Raw genomic sequence first — 24,427 nt, 5'->3', positions numbered from 1 at the left:
ATGCCCCAGGACGCTGTCAAGAACATGAGGGCCATCAACTGGCAGCCAGAGGGCCTCGCAGATGGACGCAAGGGCAACAGAGGCAGGCAGGTAACCAAAAGAGCAGGGAAAGAGGTGGCACAAGAGAGCACTGCTACAGCTGCCGTCCTCCCAGAGTGACCATGGGCATGTACCAGGCTGCACCTGCGAGGGGCAGGATCAGAGGCTTCACGCCACAGGGAAGGGCTTCGTGAAAAGAGTGTAGCCGGGTTTTTAGGTAAACAATTAACAACAATAAAACAACCCGAGAAAAGCAGAAGGAGAATTCATATCCTTTAATAGGGCTACACTCCATCACCTAAAATGTCCAGTTTCCATTAAAAACTATAACATATGCAAAGAAACAGGAAAGTGTGGCTCGTACACTGGGAAAGGAAGTCAGCAACACAGGCTACCTGGGAGAAGGTCCAGATGTTGGACAGCTGCCATAAGTATGTTCCAAAAGCTGAAGAGAACCACACTTAAAGAAATAAAGAAAGCTACAATAGTGACGTCTCATCTAATAGAGAACATTAATAAAGTGGGAAATTATTTTTCTGGAATCCAAAAATACATTAATTGAAATAAAAATGTACTAGAGACCTTCAGTGGTGGATTTGAACTGACAAAAGAAAAAGTCACAATTTGAAGAAATAACTGGTACAAACATATATGAGCCCCCAAAATACACAAAGCAAAAATTAACAGAAGTCAAGGGGAAATACACAATTCAATAATTACAGTTGTAGAGTTCAATACCCTACTTTCCTAATGCCTAGAGTGACTAGAAGGAGGTCGTCAGGAAATCGAAGACGTGACCAACATTGTAAGCAATGGGACCTAACAGACATCTTCAGAACACTACCCAGGAACCAAATACGGTCCTTCCAAGCAAACACACCAAACAGAGCATAAGTGAGGCCCCAAGATAAGCCTCAATCAATACATAAAGTTGAAATAATGCCATTTATGTTCAGAATGAAGTGAAATTAGAAACCAATAGGAGAAAAAGTGAAATTCACCAATAGGTGGATAGTAAACAGCTTACTTTGAAGAACCCATGAGTCAAAGACGAAATCAAAATAAAATCAACACAAATGGAAGTGAAGAAATAATGCAGCCAAATTGATAAGGAAAAAGCAATACTTAGAGGAAAACTTATACCTGGAAGTGTTTTTATTAAATAAAGACGACAGATCTCAAACCAACAACTTAACATTCCACATTTAACAGAGTGATAAAATAAGAAAAAAGTAAGCCAAAAGCAATCAGAAAGAAGGATAGAGTAAAGTTTAGAGCAGAAATAATGAAGCAGAAAATAGAAAGCAGCAGAGAAAATAAACAAAAGTAAATGTTGCTTCTTTTAAAACATTGACAGATCTTTAGCTAGTTTGACAAAATATAAACATAGGCTTAAACTCAAATTTCTAATGTTAGGAATAAAGGACATTACTAGTGATCTTACAGAATAAAACAATTATAAGGAAATACTATGAACAACTTTATGCCCCCACAATTAGATAATTTAGACAAAATGGACAAATGACAAATTACTAAAACTGACTCAAGGACAAATAGAAAGTCTGAACAGACATACAGCACATAAAGAGATTGAATTAGTAGTTTAAACACTGCCTACAAGGGACAACATAGATGGAGATGCCTTTATTAATGTATTTCACCAAATATTTAATAAGAATAAGAATTAATACTATTTCCTCACAAATTCATCCAAAACAATAATATAGGAGGAATACATCCCAGGTCATTCTGATACAGCATTATCCTGATACCAAGTCACAAAAATATTACAAGAGGAGGACATTGCCTAGCAACATCTCTCATGACGCACAATATCCTCATCACATACCAGCAAAGCAAAGCAAGCAATACATGGAAAGGAGTGTACAATGACAGTGTGGGCTTCCTCCCAGGAAAGCCAGGGTGGTTTAACATCCACACCAATGAACCAAGGCACCACATCAACACAGCAAAGGAGGGGAATCACGCAGGGTCATATCTTCCTGTGAACAGAGCTTTCACCACCTGGGAAAGGATCTCCGTGAATGCCTGACCCTGAGACCATATTTAATGGGGGAAAGACCAAGTTTTTCCCTTAAGATCAGGAACAAGACAAGGACTCTGCTCTGTTGCGTGGAGGTTCTTGTAGTTATACTATAGCTCTTTTATTAAATTTTCTTATAGCTGTATTGGACAGAATGCCTTTATTTTATTTGTTAATTTTTATGTGGTGCTTGAAAGGAAAGTGACCACAACACTCGGAGCAACCAAGAGGTCTTTATTGCAGCAGTGCAACAGAGGAGAAAAGAGAGAAAGAGAAGTGGGGGGGGGGCTGGGGAAGGCTTTTACAGCCCTTCTGCAGTGCTGCCTAAATCTAACAGGGTCTCTGGGTTTGCAAGCTGCCTTGTTGGCACACAAGGGGTTAAGTGTTCGGCCTTGAGCGGTGGGTTGAGTGTTCAGCCTTGAGCAGGGGGGCGAAGCGCTTAGCCTTGAGGGGGTGGGGGCTTGGGCGTTTGGGCTTGAAGCAAAGAGGTGATAAAGAACCAGACAGAGGGTTTGAGAAGCCAGGTCATCCTGCAGCTAACTTTGTTTGGCATGACCTTCAGACAACTTATTCAGCATGTCCTGCACCTAACAGTGCTGAGGATGAAACCCAGTGTCTCACGCATGCTAAGCAAGCGCTCTTCCACTGAGCTACAGCTCAGCCCAATAATACACTTCTTTTTTTTAATGTTTATTTTTTATTTTTATTTTTGAAAATTTTTATTATTAGTTGTTCAAAACATTACATAGTTCTTGACATATCATATTTCATACATTTGATTCAAGTGGGTTATGAACTCCCATTTTTACCCTGTATACAGATTGCAGAATCACATCGGTTACACATCCACGTTTTTACATATTGCCATACTAGTGACTGTTGTATTCTGCTATCTTTCCTATCCTCTACTATCCTCCCTCCCCTCCCCTACCCTCCCATCTTCTCTCTCTACCCCATCTACTGTAATTCATTTCTCCCCCTTGTTTTTTTCCCTTTCCCCTCACTTCCTCTTATATGTAATTTTGTATAACAATGAGGGTCTCCTTCCATTTCCATGCAATTTCCCTTCTCTCTCCCTTTCCCTCCCACCTCTCATCCCTGTTTAATGTTAATCTTCTTCTCATGCTCTTCGTCCCTACTCTGTTCTTAGTTGTTCTCCTTATATCAAAGAAGACATTTGGCATTTGTTTTTTAGGGATTGGCTAGCTTCACTTAGCATAATCTGCTCTAATGCCATCCATTTCCCTGCAAATTCCATGATTTTGTCATTTTTTAGTGCAGAGTAATAATACTCCATTGTGTATAAATGCCACATTTTTTTTATCCATTCTTCTATTGAAGGGCATCTAGGTTGGTTCCACAGTCTAGATATTGTGAATTGTGCTGCTATGAACATCGATGTGGCAGTATCCCTATAGTATGCTCTCTTAAGGTCTTTAGGGAATAGTCCAAGAAAGGGAATAGCTGGGTCAAATGGTGGTTCCATTCCCAGCTTTCCCAGGAATCTCCATACTGCTTTCCAAATTGGCCGCACCAATTTGCAGTCCCACCAACAATGTACAAATGTACCCTTTTCCTCACATCCTCGCCAGCACTTGTTGTTTGTCTTCATAATGGCTGCCAATCTTACTGGAGTGAGATGGTATCTTAGGGTGGTTTTGATTTGCATTTCTCTGACTGCTAGAGATGGTGAGCATTTTTTCATGTACTTGTTGATTGACTGTATGTCCTCCTCTGAGAAGTGTCTGTTCAGGTCCTTGGCCCATTTGTTGATTGGGTTATTTGTCTTCTTATTGTCTAATTTTTTGAGTTCTTTGTATACTCTGGATATTAGGGCTCTATCTGAAGTGTGAGGGGTAAAAATTTGTTCCCAGGATGTAGGCTCCCTATTTACCTCTCTTATTGTTTCTCATGCTGAGAAAAAACTTTTTAGTTTAAGTAAGTCCCATTTGTTGATTCTTGTTATTAACTCTTGTGCTATGGGTGTCCTATTAAGGAATTTGGAGCCCGACCCCACAATATGTAGATCGGAGCCAACTTTTTCTTCTATCAGACGCAGAGTCTCTGTTTTGATATCAAGCTCCTTGATCCATTTTGAGTTAAATTTTGTGTATGGTGAGAGAAAGGGATTCAGTTTCATTTTGTTGCATATGTATTTCCAGTTTTCCCAGCACCATTTGTTGAAGATGCTATCCTTCCTCCATTGCATGCTTTTAGCCCCTTTATGAAATATAAGTTGGTTGTAATTTTGTGGATTGGTCTCTGTGTCCTCTATTCTGTACCATTGGTCCACCCACCTGTTTTGGTACCAGTACCATGCTGTTTTTGTTACTATTGCTCTGTAGTATAGTTTGAAATCTGGTATCGCTATACCACCTGATTCACACTTCCTGCTTAGAATTGCTTTTGCTATTCTGGGTCTTTTATTATTCTATATTAATTTCATGATTGCTTTATATATTTCAACAAGAAATGCCATTGGGATTTTGATTGGCATTGCATTAAACCTATAGAGAACTTTTGGTAATATCGCCATTTTGATGATGTTAGTTCTGCCTATCCATGAACAGGGTATATTTTTCCATCTTCTAAGATCTTCTTCTATTTATCTCTTTAGGGTTCTGTAGTTTTCATTGTATAAATCTTTCACCTCTTTTGTTAGGTTGATTCCCAAGTGTTTTGGTTTTTTTGAGGATATTGTGAATGGGGTGGTTGTCCTCATTTCCATTTCAGAAGATTTGTCGCTGATATACAGGAATGCCTTTGATTTATGTGTGTTGATTTTATATCCTGCCACTTTGCTGAATTCATTTAGTAGCTCTAGTAATTTCTTTGTAGGCCCTTTTGGGTCTGCTAGGTATAGAATCATGTCGTCCGCAAATGGTGATAATTTAAGTTCTTCGTTTCCTATTTTTATGCCTTTAATTTCTTTCATCTGTCTAATTGCTCTGGCCAGTGTTTCGAGAACTATGTTGAACAGAAGTGGTGAGAGAGTGCATCCCTGTCTTGTTCTGGATTTTAGAGGGAATGCCTTCAATTTTTCTCCATTCAGAATGATGCTAGCCTGAGGCTTAGCATAGATAGCTTTTACAATGTTGAGGTATGTTCCTGTTATCCCTAGTTTTTCTAGTGTTTTGAACATAAAGAGATGCTGTACTTTGTCGAATGCTTTTTCTGCATCTATCGAGATGATCATATGGTTCTTATCTTTAAGTTTATTGATGTGGTGAATAACATTTATTGATTTCCATATATTGAACCAGTCTTGCATCCCAGGGATGAATCCTACTTGATCATGATGTACAATCTTTTTAATATGTTTCTGTATCCGATTTGCCATAATTTTATTGATGATTTTTGCATCTATGTTTATTAGAGATATTGGTCTGTAGTTTTCTTTCTTTGAAGTGTCTTTGTCTGGTTTAGGAATCAGGGTGATGTTGGCCTCGTAGAATGAATTTGGAAGTTCTCCCTTTTTTTTTCTATTTCCTGAAACAGCTTGAAAAGTATTGGTATTAGTTCTTCTTTAAAGGTTTTGTAAAACTCTGCTGTATACCCATCCGGTCCTGGGCTTTTCTTAGTTGGTAGTCTTTTGATGACTTCTTCTATTTCCTCAATTGATATTGGTCTGTTTTGGTTGTGTATATCCTCCTGACTCAATCTGGGCAGATCATATGACTTAAGAAATTTATCAATGCCTTCACTATCTTCTATTTTATTGGAGTATAAGGATTCAAAATAATTTCTAATTATCTTCTGTATTTCTGTAGTGTCTGTTGTGATATTGCCTTTTTCATCCCATATGCTAGTAATTTGAGTTCTCTCTCTTCTTCTCTTCATTAGCATGGCTAAGGGTCTGTCGATCTTATTTATTTTTTCAAAGAACCAACTTTTAGTTTTGTCAATTTTTTTAATTGTTTCTTTTGTTTCAATTTCATTGATTTCAGCTCTGATTTTAATTATTTCTTGCCTTCTACTACTTTTGCTGTTGTTTTGCTCTTCTTTTTCTAGGGTTTTGAGATAAGTGTGAGATCATTTATTTGTTGGTTTTTTCTTTTTTTTAAGGAATGAACTCCAAGCAATGAATTTTCCTCTTAGAACTGCTTTCATTGTGTCCCATGGATTCCGATATGTTGTGTCTGTGTTTTCATTTATCTCTAAGAATTTTTTAATTTCCTCCTTGATGTCTTCGGTAACCCATTGATCATTCAGTAACCTATTGTTCATTCTCCAAATGATGCAGGACTTTTCCTTCCTTCTTTTATCGTTGATTTCCAGTTAAATTCCATTATGATCAAATAGGATGCATGGTAGTATTTTTACTCCCTTATAATTTTGAAGAGTTGTCCTGTGACATAATATATGGTCTATTTTGAGAAGGATCCATGTGCTGCTGAGAAAAAAGTGTAGCTGCTTGATGTTGGGTGGTATATTCTATATATGTCAATTAAGTCTAGGTTATTAATTGTATTATTGAGTTCTATAGTTTCTTTATTCAACTTTTGTTTGGAAGATCTGTCCAGTGGTGAGAGAGGTGTGTTGAAGTCTCCCATAATTATTGTATTGTGGTCTATTTGACTCTTGAACTTGAGAAGAGTTTGTTTGATGAACATAGCTGCACCATTGTTTGGGGCATATATATTTATGATTGTTATGTCTTGTTGGTGTATGGTTCCCTTGAGCAGTATATAGTGTCCTTCTTTATCCCTTTTGATTAACTTTGGCTTGAAGTCTATTTTATTTGATAAGAGTATGGACACTCCTGCTTGTTTCCGAAGTCCATATGAGTGATATGATTTTTCCCAACCTTTCACCTTCAGTCTATATATGTCTTTTCCTATCAAATGCATCTCCTGTAGGCAGCATATTGTTGGATCTTTTTTTTTTTTGATCCATTCTACTAGCCTGTGTCTCTTGATTGGTGAGTTTAAGCCATTAACATTTAGGGTTACTATTGAGATATGGTTTGTACTTCCAGCCATATTTGTTTATTTATGTTACTTAACATGATTTGTTTTTCCTCTTTGATTATTTTTTCCCTTTACTCTACTACCTCCCGCTGTTGGTTTTCATTGTTATATTCCATTTCCTCTTCCTGTAATTGTTTTGCCAAGGATGTTTTGAAGAGCTGGTTTTCTAGCTGCAAATTCTTTTAACTTTTGTTTATCGTGGAAGGTTTTAATTTCATCTTCCATCCTGAAGCTTAATTTTGCTGGATACACGATTCTTGGTTGGAACCCATTTTCTTTCAGCGTTTGAAATACGTTGTTCCAGGATCTTCTAGCTTTCAGAGTCTGTTTTGAAAGATCAGCTGTTATCCTGATTGGTTTACCCCTAAATGTAATCTGCTTCTTTTCTCTTGTAGTTTTTAAATTCTCTACTTATTCTGTATGTTGGGCATCTTCATTATAATGTGTCTTGGTGTGGATCTCTTATGATTTTGCACATTCTTCAAGTCTGGGAAGTTTTCTCATATTATTTCATTGAACAGATTGCTCATTCCTTTGGTTTGGAGCTCTGTACCTTCCTGTATCCCAATGACTCTTAAGTTTGGTCTCTTAATGTTATCCCATATTTCTTGGATGTTCTGCTCATGGTTTCTTAACAGTCTCGCTGAGCTGTCTATGTTCTTTTCAAGTTGAAATACTTTGTCTTCATTGTCTGATGTTCTATCTTCTAAGTGTTCTACTCTGCTGGTAGTACTCTCAATTGAGTTTTTAATTTGGTTTATTGCTTCCTGCATTTCTAGGATTTCTCTTTGTTTTTTATAACCTCTATCTCCCCGTATAATTGATCTTTTGCTTCTTGGATTTGTTTATGTAATTCATTTTCAAAGTGATCTTTCATTGTCTGATTTTGCTGTCTAATGTCTTCCTTGAGACTCCAGATCATCTGAAGCATGTATATCCTGAATTCTTTATCTGACATTCCATCTGCTGCAGATATTACCTCTTATAAAGTTGAGTTGACCTGCATTGCTTGTGGTCCTTTCTTTCCTTGTCTTTTCATACTGCTCATGTTTCTTTCTGCTTTGTGAAACTGTTGTGTTATTGATTTTCCCCCTATATATTTATATTGCTCTTGTATAGTTGCAAAGTCTCCCTTTTGTGGAGAAAGACAATGTTAACAGTTCTCAATATCAATAGTACATCATCTAAGCACACGTCTTCCTTATTACTACATTTATAGCTAGACTCTATGTCTACAAATGTTGGTTTCGATTATCGTTTACAAATATAGTCATTAGTTTCCTGAAAGGCATACCGTTTCTGGTAGCTTGAAGAAAACTGAATTTCAGGTGTAAGATGTTATGTTTAGGGGGAAATGAGTGAGGGTATGGGGTTAATCTAACTTAGTATCTTTGGAAAGCTCTAACCAATAGATGGGTAATTTATGGAAGAATGTATAGATTCAAATTCCTATCTGTGTTTATAAGATTACCCTACTTATAAATAGTAAAATTTAGGGGTTGCAAGTGGGATAGAGGGAGTAAGAAGGAGAAAAACAAATAACAAGGAAAGAAAGAGAAAAAAGAGAGCAGGAAAAAGAAAATACAAGAAAAAAGAAAAGAAATAAAAAGGGGGGAGGGAGGTGGAGCATATGCAATTCCTCTATATTATATTATTCTGGTGATTCAGTTGTTAAAGACCTTTTTCATGCACAATTCTTGGTTTCACATATGTTGAGGTTGAGAGGACCAGAGGGGGAAGGGTAGAGGAGACTGGATGAATGGATGAAAAGAGAGAGAGAAGAGAAAAAAAGAAAGAAAAAAAATGTCTCTCAGAACTCTGTTTTCTTTTCTTCCAGTTGGTGGCATTGCCTATTCCTAGCTTGAGTCTCTGGGTTCAGGGTGGTGGTGGTAGTCAGTGTGAGAGGACTTGAGCTTCCACCTGTGGCCTCTCTACTCTTATTCTGAGATGTAAACCAGGTGCCTGATCCGTTGCAGAACCGAGCTGGCAGCCACGCCCACCAATTGGTGGGTTTTAAGGGTTGGTGGGATTTTCCAAGATGAGTTCCATCTTCTCATAAGGTGTTTGATGAGGTGGGGGGTGTTGGGGAAACCTTATGTTTGTCCAGAGCTCCGTCAGGTGACCGCACGGGCAGGCGGCTGGGCCCCTCCTCCAGTTGGGGTGGTCTGTCTACCACGCCGGTGGGCCCAATACTACACTTCTTACAGTCTATTTAAGCTGATAACAACTCCACTTTAATGGCATAAAAGAACACACTTTTATGAACTTAAAAACAGCATACTAGGGGCTGGGGTTGTGGCTCAGTGGTACACCACTCCCCTAGCATCTGTGAGGCTGGGTTTGAGCCTCAGCACCACATAAAAATAAATAAATAAAATAAAGGTATTTTGTTCATCTGCAACTAAAAAATAATTTTAAATAATTTTAAAAGAACAGCATACTATAGTGACACAGTCACTTCAATGATTGTAGCAGCTCAATTCACAAGAGCTAAACTGTTGGAGCAACATAGATTCCCTTCAATAGATGAATGGGATCCTCTTAGCTCCTGAGTCACTGGGATTGCATATATACACAATGGAATATTACTCAGCATTAAAAGAGAATAAAATTATGGCATTTGCAGGTAAATGGATGGATTTGGAATATCATGCTAAGCAAAGTAAGCCAGTCTCAAAAACCCAAAGTCCAAATATTTTCTCTGAAAACTGGATGCAGATCCATAATGGTGGGGGTGCGGTGGGGTGATGGGAAGAATGGAGGAACTTTAGTCAAAGGGGACAGTGGGGAGAGGAAGGGACATGAGGGCGGGAAAGATGGTGGAATGAGATGAACATTATTACCCCAGGTACATGTATGACTGCACATATGGTGTGATGCTACATCATGTACAAGCAAAGAAATGAAAAGTTGTGCTCCATTTGTGTACAATGAATCAAAATGCATTCTGCTGTCATTATACCTAACTAGTATAAATTGAAACAAATAAATAAATAAATAAAATGGAAAAAAATCCATGTTTATTCAAGCCCTTTCCCCACATTTCATTTTTTATATCACAATTTATATAATTTGATATTGTGTTCTCCTGAGTTTCTGTTGCCATACTTATTTTAATTCTTTCCTCTTCTAACCTTCATACCAAAGATGCAAATGGCTTCCACACCACCATTACACTATAGAATTAGAATATCATGAACATGACCATATATTTACCTTTACCCATGAAATTAATACTTCCTTATGTTTTCATGTCACTAAATAATGTCCTTTCATTTCACACTGAAGAATTCCAAATAGCTTTTTTCATAGGCAGCTCTGGTGGTGATGAATTCCCTCACCTATTGTTTGTCTGGGAAAGTCTTTTTCTCCCCTTCCCCCTTCCCCTCCTCCCTGTCCTCCTTAATTTTTGAAGGTCAGCTTTTCTGGGGGAAATATTCTTGGTTGGCATCTTCTTCTTTCAGCACTTTGATTACATCAGCGCACCCCTCCAGCCTGCAAGGAGTCTGTTGAGAGGTGATCACTGACAGCCTTATTGGCATCTCCATGTACGTGAGACTCCTTTTTCTCCTCCTGATTTCAAAATTCTCTTTGTCTTCGGTTTTATTTTCTTGTGTGTTGGCTTTTGTGTTTTCTTATTGTAAGAGGATGAACCCAGGGGTGCTATTACCACTGAGCTACATCCTCAGTTCTTTCATTTTTTATTTTGAGACAGGGTCTCACTAAGTCCTGAGGCTGGCCCTGAACTTGGGATCCTCTTAGCTCCTGAGTCACTGGGATTGCAGATGTGTGAGCCACTACCTCTGGCATGGGTAAAATCCTTGAGTTGATTCTGACCTAAGACCTGTGAGCTTCAGGTACTTAGATGTTCATATCTTTCCCCGTATTTCAGGAATTCTTAGTCATTATTTCTTTAAATGAACTTCATGTGTTTTTCTCCTCCTCCTCCTCCTCCTCCTCCTCCTCCTCCTCCTCTTCCTCCCTCCCTCCCTCCCTCTCCCTTGCCTTAAAACTCCTGTAATGCTATAATGCAAATGTGAGCTCTCCTGATGAGGTTCCACACATCCCAGAGTCTTTCTTCATGCCTTTTCATTATTTTTCTTTTTTCTCCATGGACTGCACAATTTTAAATGTTCTGTCTTCCAGTTTGTTATTCTTTCTTCTGTTTTGATTTTTCTTTTTGTTCTGTTCGACTTTTTTGAGGTGGAGTTGCACCGAGTTGCACCAGGCTGGCCTCAAACTCATGATCCTCCTGCCTTGGGCTCCTGGGACCTGGGATGACGGTGTGCACCACCAGGCCTAGTTCCTTTTTCCTGCTCAATCTAGTCTACGTTGAAGCAAATCCGTTGCATTTGTTTTAATACTTTCAGTGTATTTTCAATTTCAGATTTGAACTTTTGTTTGCTTGTTTTCTCTTTGTTGAGCTTTTCATTTTCTTCTTGCATTGCTTTCCTGGTTTGGGTAAATTGTTTATCTGTATTCTCTCCTAACTTTCTGAGCCCCTTAGGAACATATTTTAAAGGAATTTGAATTTTTTAGCAGGCAGTTAGTTCATGGATCTCCAACTCTTTGGATCAGTTGCTGGAAGGTGATTGGGTCCTTTAGTGGTGTCTTATTTTCTGGATTCTTCATGACCCTGGAAGCCCTGCACAGGTGTCTGCCCATTTGAAGAGGCACTCACCTCTTTGGGTTCTATGGATTGGAGTTATTAAGGAAATGCCTTATGTGTGCTGGCATGGGGGAGGAGAGGCTGGAATACTGCGTCATCAGGCCTAGGTGTGGCTGGTCAGTTCTGGATGTGTGCAGGGGACTCAGTCTGGGGGGATGTGACTTCTCACGAGCTCATGTAGCTGGGCTCTACAACATTGTCAACTGGGTAGTCCTTGGTAGCAGGAACCAAGGGGGCTGCAAAGGGCACTCAGCAATGCCTCTGAACAGGATGGGCCACTGGGGAGCCAGTACCTGCCGTGGATCCATGCTTGGTTGTGAATTGGTTGTAGGCATGAGGACAGTAGTGACGGCCAAGGGCAAAGGAATTGTTAGGACCAACTGCAAGTAAATGCATGGCAGCAGGGGCCAGGGGAGTGTGTGTGCCACCCCAGGAGTCGGGATTGGCAGTGTGCACATACCCGGCCAGACACAAGTGCAAACACGGTGGTTGAAGTGGGCACCATGGGGCAAGGTCAGCTGTGGACATCTGAACAGTTACAGAAGTCAAGACAAGCAGCGAGCCTGTGTGCAGCTCCACGGGCTATCTGCAGAGGCAAGCCTGCTGGTGAGGACTGGCGCTGGCAGCTGCAGAGATGGATCACAAACACACAGACCCGCTAAGTGCCAGAGCCTGTGGTGCAGGCCTGAGGTGACTTGTGGGCATGTGCTCAGTGGCTGCACTCAGCTCATGGAGCAGCAGGTGACTCCAGGTGGTGTTTAGAGAAGCTGGAGATTGAAAGAGAGAAACTAGGGCCCCTGCTGGGAAACTGTGGGTAGTATATGGGGGCCACAAGGCTGTTGCAGTCCTTGGCACAGAAGAGTCCTGTGCAGCAGGCTGTTGGGGACCATGGTGGTTCCTGCCACGTGTCTATACTGACAGTCACTCTTTGTTCCCAGGTGTCTCCAGATGCCCCAGGTATGCCAGTCTCCCTAGGGTCCTGGGTGGGGTGAAACTGAAACTGACCATTCAGGCTCTGCCCTGAAAGGCTGAGGAAGCTAATTTTTCCTCCATTCTCCTTTTTCCTGAAATTGTTATTTCTTCTCTTACTGTCTGGCTATTACCAGCATTTTCCCCTTCTACTATTTTTCAATAGCTCCTTAAGTGGATTCTTGATCTCTTCTAGTTATCCTTGTTCATAGATAGCTGTTCACTTGATCTTCTTTGGGGGAGGAGATGAAAATGAAGGCTGAGACCTCTTACTCCACCATCTTGCTGATCTTAAAGTCCATTTCAAATTAACTTTTGGTGTGAAGTGATGCAGAAGTGAGATTTATTTCTTCCATACAATTGTATATAGCTATCCCAGGATCGAAAATTCAAGGCCAGCCTCAAAACTTAGAGAGACCCTGTCTCAAAAAATAAAAAGGGCTGGGGATGTAGCTCTATGGAAGAATACCCCTGAGTTCAATCCCCAGTACCAAAATAAAAGGAAAACACACACACACACACACACACACACACACACACCACATGCATGCACATTTGAAGAGACAGCAAGCATCAGAATTAGATATGAAAGAGATATTGGAATTATCAGAGAATTTAAGACTGATAAAATTAACATGCTAAGGACCCTAATGTGATGTGCCTGGCAGGTGGTGGTACTGTCCACACTGATGCTCAGCCAGGAATTTCTCTTGGGATTCCTGTACTGAGAAAGGGGACTCGGGATACCTTTTAATAGGAAAGGACCTAAAAAGCAAAAGGCAAGAGAGAACATTAATGGTCAGAGTCTAGAAAAATAAAGACAGGCCTCAGAGACCTAAAATGTTCTTCCCCTTAAGGTGCATCTTCTGTTGGGGACTAAAAGACACCATCATAGGAACCTTCTGAAACAACACCTTAGTCCTAAGCAGAGGTTGGATTCTGTGATAGAAACGTCTCCTGCCCACTGCCTCACTGGTGAGGGTCTCTGTCACTTTAAGTTGTCATCAGCAGGCCTTCCCTGAGCTTCCTGAGCTCAGCTCTGAGGTCTGGGTGACTCCTCTGTGAGGCAGAGGGAAGGTGTCTCCTGAACTCACATCAGAGGCCACTCCTGAGCCTGTCCCCAGGAAAGGTGAGCCTGAGCCAGGGAAGGGGACAGACTGGCAAGAGCTGTGAGGAGATGGAGCTGCAGCAAGAGCTACAGAGGCACTGTTCAAATGAAGTTGGCTGATGAGCACCTCTGTTCTACAAAGCAGGGGACCAGGAATTAGAGGGAAGAGACTTATGCTTCCAGGGCTTCAAGAATGTTCTGAGTTTCCAATGGAGTTGGTGTGGAAGATGCAGCGGGTGTCTTTGCCAGCTGAATGCACACATTCCTGGTTAGGACTAGCTCCTTTCCCTTTCCCTAGTCCCCAAAGGAGTAAGAGAGCTGTTTTCCAGAATTATTAATACACTACAGAAGGTGGGAAGCAGTCCCCAAGTGCACATTCACAAAGGTGAAAGATATTTCTGAGGGCATATGAGCAAGTCTAACCTCTGAACAAGTCTGAAAGAGAATTCTGTACATACCTGAGCTTCGAACTCTGCTTCTCCAGTCTCCTAGGCTCAGTGGATGTGGGGGTCTCCCAGGAGGCATCTGAGGTATTGAACTTGAATCTTCAAACTCTTCCCTTCACATGATCCATCAGAATGTCCTCATCTGCATAATAAGAGGCTGGACTATGACAAGCGATTCCCTAACTCGGATCCATGGATGGCTGCATCTGACATACCCCAGGGGAAAGAGGGACTTATTAAAAACAAAGAATTTAGGGACTTATTATTATTTTTTTTAATTGGTTGTTCAAAACATTACATAGTTCTTGACACATCATATTTCATACATTAGATTCAAGTGGGTTATGAACTCCCATTTTTAACCCAAATACAGATTGCAGAATCACATCGGTTACACATCCACATTTTTACATAATGCCCTATTAGTTAGTAACTGTTGTATTCTGCTACCTTTCCTATCCTCTACTATCCCCCCTCCCCTCCCCTCCCATCTTCTCCCACTACCCCATCTACTATAATTCATTTCTCTCCTTGTTTATTTTCCCATTCCCCTCACAACCTCTTATATGTAATTTTGTATAACAATGAGGGTCTCCCTCCATTTGCATGCAATTTCCCTTTTCTCTCCCTTTCCCTCCCACATCATGTTTCTGTTTAATGTTAATCTTTTCTTCCTGCTCTTCCTCCCTGCTCTGTTCTTAGTTGTTCTCCTTATATCAAAGAAGACATTGGTATTTGTTTTTTTAGGGATTGGCTAGCTTCACTAAGCATAATCTGCTCTAGTGCCATCCATTTCCCTGCAAATTCCAAGATTTTGTCATTTTTTAGTGCTGCGTAATACTCCATGGTGTATAAATGCCACATTTTTTTTATCCATTCATCTATTGAAGGGCATCTAGGTTGGTTCCACAGTCTAGCTATTGTGAATTGAGCTGCTATGAACATTGATGTGGCAGTATCCCTGTAGTACGCTCTTTTAAGGTCTTCAGGGAATAGTCCGAGAAGGGCAATAGCTGGGTCAAATGGTGGTTCCATTCCCAGCTTTCCCAGGAATCTCCATACTGCTTTCCAAATTGGCCGCACCAATTTGCAGACCCACCAGCAATGTACAAGAGTACCCTTTTCCCCACATCCTCGCCAGCACTTGTTGTTGTTTGACTTCATAATGGCTGCCAATCTTACTGGAGTGAGATGGTATCTTAGGGTGGTTTTGATTTGCATTTCTCTGACTGCTAGAGATGGTGAGCATTTTTTCATGTACTTGTTGATTGATTGTATGTCCTCCTCTGAGAAGTGTCTGTTCAGGTCCTTGGCCCATTTGTTGATTGGGTTATTTGTTATCTTATTGTTTGATTTTTTGAGTTATTTGTATACTCTGGATATTAGGGCTCTATCTGAAGTGTGAGGAGTAAAAATTTGTTCCCATGATGTAGGCTCCCTATTTACCTCTCTTATTGTTTCTCTTGCTGAGAAAAAACTTTTTAGTTTAAGTAAGTCCCATTTGTTGATTCTTGTTATTAACTCTTGTGCTATGGGTGTCCTATTAAGGAATTTGGAGCCCGACCCCACAATATGTAGATCGGAGCCAACTTTTTCTTCTATCAGACGCAGAGTCTCTGATTTGATATCAAGCTCCTTGATCCATTTTGAGTTAACTTTTGTGCATGGCGAGAGGAGGGGATTCAGTTTCATTTTGTTGCATATGTATTTCCAGTTTTCCCAGCACCATTTGTTGAAGATGCTATCCTTCCTCCATTGCATGCTTTTAGCTCCTTTATCAAATATAAGATAGTTGTAACTTTGTGGATTAGTCTCTGTGTCCTCTATTCTGTACCATTGGTCCACCCGCCTGTTTTGGTACCAGTACCATGCTGTTTTTGTTACTATTGCTCTGTAATATAGTTTGAAATGTGGTATCGCTATACCGCCTGATTCTCACTTCCTGCTTAGAATTGCTTTTGCTATTCTGGGTCTTTTATTTTTCCATATGAATTTCATGATTGCTTCATCTATTTCTACAAGAAATGCCGTTGGGATTTTGATTAGCATTGCATTAAACCTATAGAGAACTTTTGGTAATATTGCCATTTTGATGATGTTAGTTCTGCCTATCCATGAACAGGGTATATTTTTCCATCTTCTAAGATCTTCTTCTACTTCTCTTTTTAGGGTTCTGTAGTTTTCATTATATAAATCTTTCACTTCTTTTGTTAGGTTGATTCCCAAGTATTTTATTTTTTTTTTTGAGGATATTGTGAATGGAGTGTTTTTCCTCATTTCCATTTCAGAAGTTTTGTCGCTGATATACAGAAATGCCTTTGATTTATGCGTGTTGATTTTATATCCTGCCACTTTGCTGAATTCATTTAGTAGTTCTAGTAGTTTTTTTGTAGACCCTTTTGGGTCTTCTAGGTATAGAATCATGTCTTCCGCAAATAGTGATAATTTAAGTTCTTCTTTTCCTATTTTTATGCCTTTAATTTACTTCGTCTGTCTAATTGCTCTGGCCAGTGTTTCGAGAACTATATTGAATAGAAGTGGTGATAGAGGGCATCCCTGTCTTGTTCCAGATTTTAGAGGGAATGCCTTCAATTTTTCTCCATTCAGAATGATGCTAGCCTGAGGTTTAGCATAGATAGCTTTTACAATGTTGAGGTAAGTTCCAGTTATCCCTAGTTTTTCTAATGTTTTGAGCATAAAGTGATGCTGTACTTTGTCGAATGCTTTTTCTGTGTCTATCGAGATGATCATATGGTTCTTATCTTTAAGTCTATTGATGTGGTGAATAACATTTATTGATTTCCGTATATTGAACCATCCTTGCATCCCAGGGATGAATCCTACTTGATCATGGTGCACAATTTTTTTGATGTGCCTTTGTATCCGATTCGCCAGAATTTTATTGAGGATTTTTGCATCTAGGTTCATCAGAGATATTGGTCTGTAGTTTTCTTTCTTTGAGGTATCTTTGTCTGGTTTCGGAATCAGGGTGATGTTGGCCTCATAGAATGAATTTGGAAGAGCTCCCTCTTTTTCTATTTCCTGAAATAACTTGAAAAGTATTGGTATTAATTCTTCTTTAAAGGTTTTGTAAAACTCCGCTGTATACCCATCCGGTCCTGGGCTTTTCTTGGTTGGTAGACTTTTGATTGCTTCTTCTATTTCACCCATTGATATTGGTCTGTTCAAATTGTGTGTATCCTCCTGACTCAGTCTGGGCAAATCATATGACTTAAGAAATTTATTGATGTCTTCACTATCTTCTATTTTATTGGAATATAGGTTTTCAAAATAATTTCTAATTATCTTCTGTATTTCTGTAGCATCTGTTGTGATATTGCCTTTTTCATCCCGTATGTTAGTAATTTGAGTTCTCTCTCTTCTTCTCTTCATTAGCATGGCTAAGGGTCTGTCGATCTTATTTATTTTTTCGAAGAACCAACTTTTAGTTTTGTTAATTTTTTCAATAGTTTCTTTTGTTTCAATTTCGTTGATTTCTGTTCTGATTTTAATTATTTCTTGCCTTCTGCTACATTTGCTGTTGTTTTGCTCTTCCTTTTCTAGGGCTTTGAGATGAAGTGTGAGCTCATTTATTTGTTGGTTTTTCCTTTTTTTGAGGAATGACCTCCAGGCGATGAATTTCCCTCTTAAAACTGCTCTCATTGTGTCCCATAGATTCCGATATGTTGTGTCTGTATTTTCATTTATCTCTAAGAATTTTTTGATTTCCTCCTTTATGTCTTCTGTAACCCATTGATCATTCAGTAACATATTGTTCATTTTCCATGTGATGTAGGATTTTTCCTTCCTTCTTTTATCATTGATTTCCAGTTTCATTCCATTATGATCAGATAAAATGCATGGTATTATCTCCACCCCTTTATATTTACTGAGGGTTGCCCTATGGCATAATATATGGTCTATTTTTGAGAAGGATCCATGTGCTGCTGAGAAAAAAGTATATCCACTTGATGATGGTTGGTATATTCTATATATGTCAGTTAAGTCTAGGTTATTGTGATATTGAGTTCTATAGTTTCTTTATTTAACTTTTTTTTGGAGGATCTGTCCAATGGTGAGAGAGGTGTGTTGAAGTCACCCATAATTACTGTGTTGTGGTCTATTTGATTCTTGAACTTGAGGAGAATTTGTTTTATGAACGTCACAGCACCATTATTTGGTGCATAAATATTGATAATTGTTATGTCTTATTGGTGAATGGTTCCTTTTAACAGTATATAGTGTCCTTCTTTATCCCTTTTGATTAACTTAGTCTTGAAGTCGATTTTATTCCATATGAGGATGGCCACCCCTGCTTGCTTACAAGGACAGTGTGCATGGTATATTTTTTCCCAACCTTTCACCTTCAGCCTGTGTATGTCTTTTCCAATCATATGTGTCTCCTGGAGGCAGCATATTGTTGGATTTGTTTTTTTAATCCATGTTACCAGCCTATGTCGCTTTATTGGAGAGTTTACTATTTAGAGTTACTATTTAGAGTTACTATTTAGAGTTTACTATTTAGAGTTACTATTGATATATGGTTTGTACTTCCAGCCATGTTTGATTATTTATCTTTTTTTTAAATTTAGTTTGTTTCTCCATAATTAGCTTTCCCCCCACCCTCTGTCTTTACCGAGGCACTTCCCACTGATGGTTTTGGTTATTGTTTTTCATTTCTTCCTCGTGTAGTGTTTTGCTCAAGATGCTTTGCAATGCTGGTTTTCTGGCTGCAAATTATTTTAGCTTTTGTTTATCATGAAAGATTTTTATTTCGTTGTCGTACCTGAAGCTTAATTTTGCTAGATACAGAATTCTTGGTTGGCATCCATTGTCTTTCAGTGTTTGAAATACGTTGTTCCAGGATCTTCTCACTTTCAGCGTCTGTGATGAAAAATCCGTTGTTAACCTTATTGGTTTACCCCTGAATGTAATCTGCCTCCTTTCTCTTGTAGCTTTTAATATTTTATCTTTGTTCTGTATATTGGATATCTTCATAACAATGTGTCTTGGCGTTGGTCTACTGTGATTTTGTGTGCTCGGTGTCCTGTATGCATCTACAATTTGTATATCCGTTTCCTTTTTTATTTCTGGAAAGTTTTCTGTAATTATTTCATTCAGCAGGTTACTCATTCCCTTGGTTTGAATCTCTATACCTTCTTCTATCCCGATGACTCGTAAGTTTGGTTTTTTATGTTGTCCCATATCTCTTGGATGTTTTTCTTGTGATTTTTTACCACTCTTTCTGAGTTGGCTAGACTCTTTTCAAGATGATATATTTTGTCTTCATTATCTGACGTTCTGGCTTCTACTTGCTCCACTCTGTTAGTGATACTCTCATTTGCGTTTTTAATTTGGTTTATAATTTCCTTCATTTCTAGAATTATTGTTTGATTTTTTTTATTATCTCTATCTCCTGATAAAGATGCTTAACTTCTTCTTTTATCTGTTTATGTAATTCATTTTCAATGTGTTCTTTCACTGTTTGAATTTGCTGTCTCGTATCCTCTTTAAGGTTCCATTCCATCTGTGTAAGGTATTCCTTGAGTTCTTTATATGACCATTTTTCTGATGCCTCTGGGTCCTCCTGAATATTTAGGCTGTCCTGCATTGTTTGTACTCATTTTCTTCCTTGCTTTTTCATGCTGCTCATGTTACTTCTTGTTCTGTTTGACTGCTGAGTTACTGTTTACTCTTATAAATTTATTTGATGCTTGGGAGGAAAATTATTAGAAGGGAAGGGAAGAGGTCACTAAAGAGAATGAGAGTAAGCTGGTAGAATTCAAGGAAGGGGGAATAAGAAAATTGAAAAGAAAAGACAAAAGAAAAAAAACAGCAAATAGAAAAAGAAAAAAATTAAAAAAAATTAATAATAATAAAAATGAAAATTAAAATAAAAAATAATAATAATAATAAAATAAAAAAATTTTAAAAAATTAGAAAAAAATTTTTAAAAACAACAACAAAAAAATGAAAATGAAAAGAAAAAAAATTAATAAATGCAGTCTTAGAGTTTGATTAACTTCTCTTCCAGTAGGTGGAGCTGTGCCCACTGGGCCAAGCTTCTCCTCTCAATAGGTGGGAACCAATCACTGTGCAGCAGCTCTTCCTCCCAGACTGGGCGGGTCTCCAATCCTGAGTGCCTAAGGCCTTCAATTGTGTCTAGTCACTTCCCCACTTTTCCTCAAGCCAGGCCCCGCTCACCGGTGACGCTTACCACAATACTGGCTACACGCCAGGTCTGCTGCTCCTGGGAGCCCTGTTTTCATGAACGCCTGGGCAACACTGTCCCTGTTTGCCCTTCCCTCAGACCCTAAGTTTGTAGAGCTTGGGGCTGAGATCCCCCAGCGAATTTGCTTGCCCTCCTGTAGCCACGCCCCCGGTAGCTGGTGCAAGAGCCCTCAGTTGTCAGCACTGGTGGGAGCGGTAGCCAGGAGTTCGGCGCCGCGAGTCCCGCGCCACTCCTGATTCCCTCGCTCTGGCTATCGCGCTCACGGGAGAGCTGGGAGGGGCCCTTAAAGTTTCCCCGCTGTGTGGAGAGGGAGGGCTAAGGGGTTACACACCTGTCGCCGCTGGTTTCAATGAAGTTATCTCCTCCGCCGCGTTATGGTGACGTCAGGTCTCTGCCATGGTGGTGTCCCATGAAAATGGTGACAGTTCGTTCCCTTTGCCGGGTGACCAATGCAACGGGTGGGTCCTGACTGTCTCTCCCAAGCCCCGTTTCAAACCTGTGGCCACTGCCTATGAAGGCTCGGTTGGCTTTTACCTCCGTAAGTTCAGAGGGGCCGACCAGTTATTTCAGCGGGGTCGTTAGTGCTGAGTCACGGCAGTTTGGCTGCAAGAAGCAGGCGAACGGGAGCTTGAATGCAGCCAGTCCGGGTTCGGTGTGTGTTCTGAGAGGTCCAGACTTTCGCCCCAGATCCACGTCAGCTCAGCATTGCCTAGTGATTCTGAGCAAGCAGCATTTAGACAGTTTACGACTCCCTATGCCCGCGCAGTTGAAGAGGTCAGAGACTTGATCTCTCCGCGCCCGTCGCCATGTTGGATCGACCCTTAGGGACTTATTAAAAACAAGAAATTAGGGTTATAGCTCAGCGGTAGAGCCCTGCCTCCTATGTGTGAGGCACTGAATTCGATCCTCAGCACCACATAAAATAAATTAATAAAGATACCGTGTTCGTCTACAGGGAGCTTCTGCAGCCCAGAACACCTCAGGGTTGAACACAGCAAACCCGTTCTCACAGATCCTCAGCCAAAGGCAAGCTGTTCAGCCCTCTCTCTCTGCTCTCCTTTGTGTTGGTGCCCAGGAGACAGAACACATGCCCTGCAGTAACTAGGGTGGCAGGCATAAGGCGGCAGAATTTGAAACAACGGGGAAATGTAGATAGGAACTCTGAAAGAAACATGGGAGAGGATGGCTGGTCATAGGAGTGAGGGCACAGAAGGGGCAAGAAAGGCCCTGAAGTTGGCTCTTTGTGGAGTAGCTGAATGAGCAGGGATTGGCTGGAGAGCTAGACTGAAGGGAGACCATGCATTTGTGCTCAGGTGCGGGGAGCCACTCTGGATGATTCGCCTCTTCCATCCAGGAGTGGAGAGGCTTTTGACCATCACTACATCTCGTAGTGACATGGACATTGCCCTGGTCCTACTGCTTTCAGACATAGGCATGCCACCCCATAGATTGAACTACACTCACATATTCCTTTGTGATACTACCCCTTTGCCCTGTTTGGGATAGAATGTTCCATTCAAATGCCCTTTGTGCATCCCCTTCTCTTGCTCTGCCTTTGGGTGTGGCCTTCCTAGATGTCAGTCAACCTGCTGACAGCAGACATCTTGAAGCTAGACTCAGCCCCTTGAAACCTGACCCCTTGCCTCATTTGGATGGCTTCTCCTCAATAAAAGTGTTCATCACATGCTCTTTCTGCCAACCCTTAAGGTCAGAGGAGAAGTCACAGGACTGTAAAGAAAAAGGTACCTCTGTCTCTTGTGTGGTTATTTCGTGCAGCCCAGTACACCTGGAGGGACCCTGAGTGTTTTAATGGAAAGGAACACTACACTCAGGGACTTGTGGGATCATGGAAACATGACCAGAGTGTCCACTGTATGAAATAATGCTAGAATTGGGCATATCCCTTTACTTTAAAAGCTTCACACTTAGTGGTTGAGGACAGCGTCCCAGGCCCCCCAGCCACAGAGCACAGGTAGATGTGTTTGGACAAGGCAGGGCTTTGCCTGGAAGACAGCAGAGGCTGATTCTGCAGGTAGGCTTGGGAGGTGACTGTCTTCCAGTTTCCAAAAGAAGGCTTCCCATTTTCTTCTTGCTCCTTCTCCAGCCCAACCACCCTAAAGTAGGTCTGTAAGTCCCTTGGTAAACTTCCCAGTCCTCAGGATTTAACTAAGTGTCTTCTGGCTGCTGAATCCCCTGAACTTATGCCATTGACCTTGATTATTATCTGGGAAAATTAATACCTGAGGCTTAGTATAAATTACACAGAGTAAATGTGAAAACTTGCCTTTGGCTGTTTGTATTTGAGTCCCTGAAAAGAAAAACCCACTGAATATTCTCATGGGTCTAAGCCACCCAGGTGCTGGCCCTTCTGTTATTATTCTCCAAAAAGTATTAGCACAATTTACTATAACTCACAAAATGTACCTGCCTCCTCTCTGGACACCTGCCCCTCCCCAAAGAACACACCTGCATGTTCCCACCCTCACGAGCAAGGGCCATGTCTTGTCACTGTGACATCCCCAGCTCTTTGGACTTTGCCTGGCATGAGATAGGTGGTTATGCTATTCAGAGGTATAACACGTGAATGAGCCAATCGTGTTTGGGACTTTCAGGGACATCTGAGAGGGTGGAAGATGGCAAGAGATGAAGAAGACCCCTATGGTAAGAACAGATCGCAGCAATGCATCCTGTGGTTCAGCTCAGGGTAAGAGGAGACTGGGCTCACTCATAACCAAATACACATAAGTCCCAGAGGGGTCTCCAGCCTGGGGTGAACTGGCAAGACCCTTGGCTGGAAAGCAGAGGAGCTGCCCAGTGGAAGTTGGTTAAACTGATGCCGGACTCTAACCCTTGGTCCTCCAGGTTCAGAAGACGACACCGGGTCCCCACAGGAACTTCCTGTCCAGGCTTGGAGCCACGTTGGCGACCAGAGCCTGCACCATGGCCTGAGGGCACTGGGACAGGTGGCGCGTGCACGTCATCGACACCCCCGACCTCTTCGGCTCCGACGTGCACAACACAGACCCCAAGTGCTTGCAGAGAGCGCGCTGCTACCTGCTGTCGGCGCCCGGGCCGCACGCGCTGCTGCTGGTCACCCAGCTGGGCCGCTTCACCGCCCAGGACCAGCAGGCGCTGCGCAAGGTGAAGGAGCTGTTCGGCCAGGCCGTGGTGGCGCGAGTCGTCCTTGTCTTCACCCACAAGGAGGACCTGGCCGGCGACTCTGTGGAGGACTACGTGCGCTGCACGGAGAACCGGGCCCTGCGGGATCTGGTGGCCGAGTGCGAGGGCTGAGTCTGCGCCCTCAACAATTGTGCCACAGGCAGAGAGCGCCAGGTGCAGGTGGAGCAGCTGCTGGACCTGGTCGAGGGCCTGGTGCGCATGCGCGGGGGCGCACACTACACCAACCAGGTGTATGGCCTGGCGCAGGCGCTGCACGGAGCCCACCCGGAGGAGAGGCGAGGTCTGGCTTGGTTTGCAGGATGGGATAACCTCAGTTCCTCCCATTTTGCTGAAATGGCAGAATTTATTTTTCTTCATAGCGAATGCTTCCTTGTATGTGTATATGCCACATTTCTTTATCCACCCACCTGTTATGGGCATCAGGCTGATTCCATGTCTTAGCTACTGTGAGTGGTATCACAGGACCCTGGGCAGGCAGTAACTCTTTTGCATGCTGTTTTCATTTCCCTTGGAAATACCCACAAGAGTGGGAGAACTGGACATGGGGTAGTTCTGGTTTTAGTTTTGTGAGGAACTTCCACACTGTTCTTCACAGGGGCTGCACAGATTTACATTCCCACCAAAGAGTAGGAGTCCCTTTTTCTCCGTATCCTCTCAAGCATTTGCTATTTTGTTTTTGTGTTTAATTATAGCCATTCTAACTGGGGTGAGATATAGTCTTAATTTGCATTTCCCTAATTGCCGCAGTCTGGCTGGGCACAAAATCACGA

At 41.3% G+C, this 24,427-nt stretch overlaps 1 pseudogene; it reads left to right on the top strand.

Moving 5' to 3' along the window:
• LOC124090534 (GTPase IMAP family member 1-like) lies at nucleotides 1–24,098 on the top strand (annotated as a pseudogene).
• The last annotated feature ends 329 nt before the right edge of the window (nucleotides 24,099–24,427 follow it).

This window comes from Marmota monax, unplaced genomic scaffold, assembly GCF_021218885.2.
Source record: "Marmota monax isolate L192 unplaced genomic scaffold, Marmota_monax_Labrador192_F-V1.1 WCK01_AAM20220418_F8-fsc01179, whole genome shotgun sequence".
Classification (NCBI taxonomy): domain Eukaryota; kingdom Metazoa; phylum Chordata; class Mammalia; order Rodentia; family Sciuridae; genus Marmota; species Marmota monax.
The sequence above is the reverse complement of the archived record's forward strand: the minus strand, read 5'-3'. Positions and strand labels throughout refer to the sequence as shown.